This window comes from Myripristis murdjan, chromosome 1 (genome assembly GCF_902150065.1).
Source record: "Myripristis murdjan chromosome 1, fMyrMur1.1, whole genome shotgun sequence".
In the NCBI taxonomy this organism is placed as follows: domain Eukaryota; kingdom Metazoa; phylum Chordata; class Actinopteri; order Holocentriformes; family Holocentridae; genus Myripristis; species Myripristis murdjan.
This window is the reverse complement of record NC_043980.1, coordinates 21,153,683-21,158,682: the sequence shown is the minus strand read 5'-3', so window position 1 is coordinate 21,158,682 and position 5,000 is coordinate 21,153,683.

The window sequence follows — 5,000 nt, the reverse complement described above, 5'->3', positions numbered from 1 at the left end:
GTTACTATAGGTAGTAATATTAAAGGGTAACTCTCTGATCATTCTTGTTGTCCATGGATAGTCAACCCTCTGATGTGTTTGCACAGTGAGAAGCTCCTGTTTGTTGTGCTCCAGGTTTGTCTGACCTCCAAGAGTCGAATGGAAAACAAACTTTCCACAGGCAAAATACCTCCATGATGACAACACCAGAGCCAATTAAACTTATCAGACATAATCCTGATTTATATAAAACCATTTTCATGCCATGCTAGTTTTTTGCTGTTTTGTTTTGTTTTGTTTTTTATTCTACGATCCTGAGGCTACTGGTTTACCATTTTAAGACTACTGCCCCCTCCTGGCATGGAGAATTATTTCCTCGCAGGTACATGTACAATTTTTAGCAGGAGACATGAGGCAACACAAAGCAATCTGCCTGTATGTTTTGGTCAGCGCTCGTTCTTTGAAGCTGACTTGCTGTGTCCTTACATAATCTTGGCATGAGGCACAATTATGTCTTTCCATTCAATTCCGGAAGAATGGAACTACATGTGGTACAATTGCAACTGCTTTCTTTTTCTAATTGTTTATAAGGAAGTGTTTGGTGCCCACACAGTTGGAAAATGGCCCCACTTTGATGCACTTTGAGGTAAAAAAAAAAAAAAAGCCCTATGTCACTTAGCTGTCATTCTCTGCTGTCCAATCACATGACAACAGAGGCGGGTCTTGATTCTTCTGTTGGGTTGATTTGTAAGCAACAAAAATGGAGAAGTCGGATGTTGCTGTGTTTGCCTATCTAAAGCTATGTGATTTTACAAACCGTGACTGATGACTATCATGAGAGCAACAAACAGTTCCTGGCATGGCAACAAGTGTCGCCATCAAGAGGGTAAGGCACTTTCTTCTTAAAATCACAAGGCTGAAAACTTGTGCTATATTTATTCACAATTTTACTAAACAGTAAGCGCAGAAGCAATATTGTTCACTTTCTCTGAACGAGTCTTCACTCTTGGACACACTGGTGGTATCCAAATTGATATTTTGGATATTTCTCACTTTGAATGTCATGACATCTTGCAGTCTGAATGCTTTGGGGATGAATTGGCAACATCACCATATATTTTCAAAACTCCTTGGTTCAAGCCCGGTGAAGAGAGACGAGAAACATCATTGTGTTGACCTTCATTCTTGTGAAAATCCACTCACAACACAAGTAGGAACACAGAGTGGTCTACAAGACCAATTACAGACCTTGTGGTCTTGGCCCGATGCACAGCAACATTTCTTGATAGATGCACGCAAACTACGGCTGCAGCCTCTGCAGGTTACACAGCAGCCACAAAAACCTGCGGCGCCAAGTATAAACTGGCATATACTTAGTTGTATCTATACACACTGTTACAAAGTAAAGGTTAAGGCCCGAACGCACTGAGAGCGTTTTTGATGCCCCTCTTTTTTGCTGAGTCTTCTGAAGCTCTTTAAAACACACTGTGGGTGTCAGATTGGTCCGCTGTATATTTTACTAGAAACATTGTATATGGAGAGAAAAAAACTCCACTTGAGTAATTTACAATTTATGACCACAAGAGAGTGATGATGATGATTATTAGTAGTAGTTTTATTTAATTTTATTTATTCATTTATTTTAAATTTTGGTTATTATTATTATTATTGTTATTATTATCTTTGCGCGATGCCATCTACAAATTTGGCAAGGATGGGAACAATAAATCAAACGCACCCTTCCAAAGATTGTTTAGGAATTAGACTAGCTTAAAACATGCCAGGGGTCTGAATAAGACCCCTGGCATATGCCTGTTCCAACCACAATATTGTGCCATGTAAACACCTTATCCCGTACTGCATTGTCCGAACAATAATATTCAGTTAGGTCTGCGCACGCTCGATTCACAATGAATCCTGGGGCGTCTTTGTTGCCATGGTTACCTGCAAGCGGGGATAACGACCGACATGGCGAACAGGTTGGCGAAAAGCAGCAAGAGTCAGCATTTTTGGAGTGAGGGCAGACTGCAGTCTCCTCCTGAAAGACTTAAATATCATGGGGTATATCGATGGGAGAAAACTGAAAGACTTAAATATCATGGGGTATATCGATGGGAGAAAACTGAAAGACTTAAATATCATGGGGTATATCGATGGGAGAAAACACAGAAATAGTGACAGAAGAAGAAGAAGACTTCTTCGTCTGTATTTCCAGCAGACCAGACGCCTATACGCGTACTGCTGCCCCCCCGTGGCTGAGTGTCGCATTACGTAAGAGAGCAGAATACACTGAAACACGGGAACATGCCAAGTAAAATGTAAACGGAATATTCCAGTTGCCACAGCGCAATTACCTTAACCGGAATATTGACCCAAATCGGAATATGGTGTGCACGTAAACGTAGTCAGTAGTGTCTCACAGCCCATGGACGTCACATCACTTGTTCAGCCTGCCGTCTGTGTTATTGGAGTAAAACTGAACATTGTGAAATATAAGAACTTATATTGGCTCTACTTGGGGAGATTTTTGTAATAAATGAGTGCTTGCCAAAAACCCGCGGCCCTTGACAGTACAGTCAGTGGAGCAGCTGAAACAGAAATTTGTGGAAGATTGACACCACAAACACACAGGAACCCTGGAAACAATTTGTAAGCAGCCAAACCGTTGATTGTGTTGACCTGACGTTAGTTGGTGTGTTTTCTCGCTAAAAATGTGATCATGAAGGTTGTATGTACACCCATGTTTGATGTAGTGGCAGGCAACTGCTTTCCCCTGTTATAAGCCAGTAACATTACTGCATATGGACGACACAAGTTAATCTGTTCACGAATTGAATGAATGTGAACGATGAACTCAACAGGCACTCAACTCTTTTACCCGCAGGCTGTTTGCCTCCCCTTTCCCGTTAACTTTTAGTTGCTTGTTGTAAGTAGCAGCACATCAGCCACTGTCCGCTTCTGTTTTGATGCTTAATAATGTAAAGGCTCCCAGAGTCCAGGTGTCAAAGTGGTGTGAAGTTCACCAAAACACTGGCAGTGTGTGCCACACAATTTAAAACAATGAATTTGACTGGAACGTGGGTATGATGCGTCAAAAATGCTCCCAATGCATTCAGGTCTTTAGCTGCTTCTCACAAAGTTCGCTGCTTCACGACTTGTTCGCTACTTCTCCCTGCGGCTGGACCCAATTCCAGATAAAAGTTGACCAAAATGATCTTTGCGCAACCTATAATATCACAAAACAAAGCTCTTGGATTGGCTTATCATACTCCCCTCATTGTTTCATGGACCCAGAAGAATCTGCTACACCATGCAGTTTTGTACATTTGCAAACCCCAAATGTGAACAACAGGTAACTTTTTGAATGGTGAGGACCTAACCAGTGGTGAGGAAATCATGAAATGTGATGTCAGTAAACTGCACCCATTCCAGAAGAGAATTGACTGCCTGATAACATCACATTGGGAAGCGTCCTGAAAGGATCCGACAGCATGACAAAATCACAAAAACACAAAAACAGAAACTAGTTATCTTGCAGGATGGAAGTTTACTTACGTTGCACTCTTTTTCAATCTGTTATGACGAACAGTGAGCGACTCCTCTACTTCTCTACATCCAAGATAAGCCTCCTCACATCCATCTCTACTCTCCCCAGGAGGAACAACACATGAATTCAATACAGGTTTGAAAAGCGGTATCACTGGTAAACTACTGGCTGCTATTTCTTTTTTCACGCAGCACCTTGTTTTGCAAACTAACATCACATTCTGTTTGGACTACATGTTAAATGGATAACACCCGTGAACACACTTCCTTTGGACAGGCTCGATTCACTTTAGCTTTAACACCTTGAATAAACTATATTTTCAATCACAAAATACCTACTTTCCGCTCGTATTCAACATGTTTGTCATTACATAATTGATTTTTAAGCAACCTAAGTAATGATATTAATTACTTAATAAATTAATGTTAATATTAATAAAACACAATCACACTTTTTTCATAATAAATGCTATCTAACCAATAAATTCATTCACTGTCAGAGAGAATTTTTTCCATGCTTTTGACAAGGCTCTTGAATGCCAGCTGTTCAAAAATTGTGAATTTCAGTCATGTAAAAGAGCTCTCCCACAATCATACTTGATGGGTATAGTTATTTTTTTTTTAAATGAAAAATCTTGCATTGTGTAGCTTTAAAAAGCACACTTAACCATCACCTCTGATTTACTCACCTGCTCTGTCATCACTTAAGGTGACTTGATTCAGGATAACAAAGTGCAAATGTATTAGGAACTTCACTACATTGTTCTGATGTCAACAACAGAAAGCAATAACAGTAATCTCCAAGGACAGGAGCTGAAAGTCTACATGCTTTTATACATATGCTCAAAATGTACCATTTCACTAATGCTATTATAATTTTATTTTATATTGCATAGTGAGTTCTTCATCATCTGATCTCTTTGATTCAGCGATCTCTGTTTTATTTTATTGCACTTTTTTGTGCTTTTGTCTCATTTTTATTTTTGTCATTTTTTTTATTTGCCACTTCATTCTCAATGTAAAGCACTCTGTATTGTGCTCCGATGTATGGAAGGTGCTATATAAATAAAGTTTGACTGATTGATTGATTGATTGATTGATTGACTGACTGATGTACCAAATGCTTTTTTTTACCTTTATTTTTTTAAATTTCTCAACATAGAGCACCTTGTCCTGCACTTGTATGCATGTAAGGGTGGTAATTGATTGATTGATTGATTGATTGATTGGTTGACTGGTTGGTTGATTGACTCGATGATGGATAAAACAGTGTGGAAAAATGATGCTTCTGCCCAAATATGTCACTGGCTTATTGCTATTTCAAAAAAAAAAAAAAAAATTAAAAGTGATTTTTCCTGGGTCATGCATGTATTACAGAGGACACGACAAGGCTGTCATGTTAGTTGATAGAATACAAGGAACATATGACAGCTTCAGTGGGAAGAGACAGAAAAGTGGATTGCAACATTGACTTC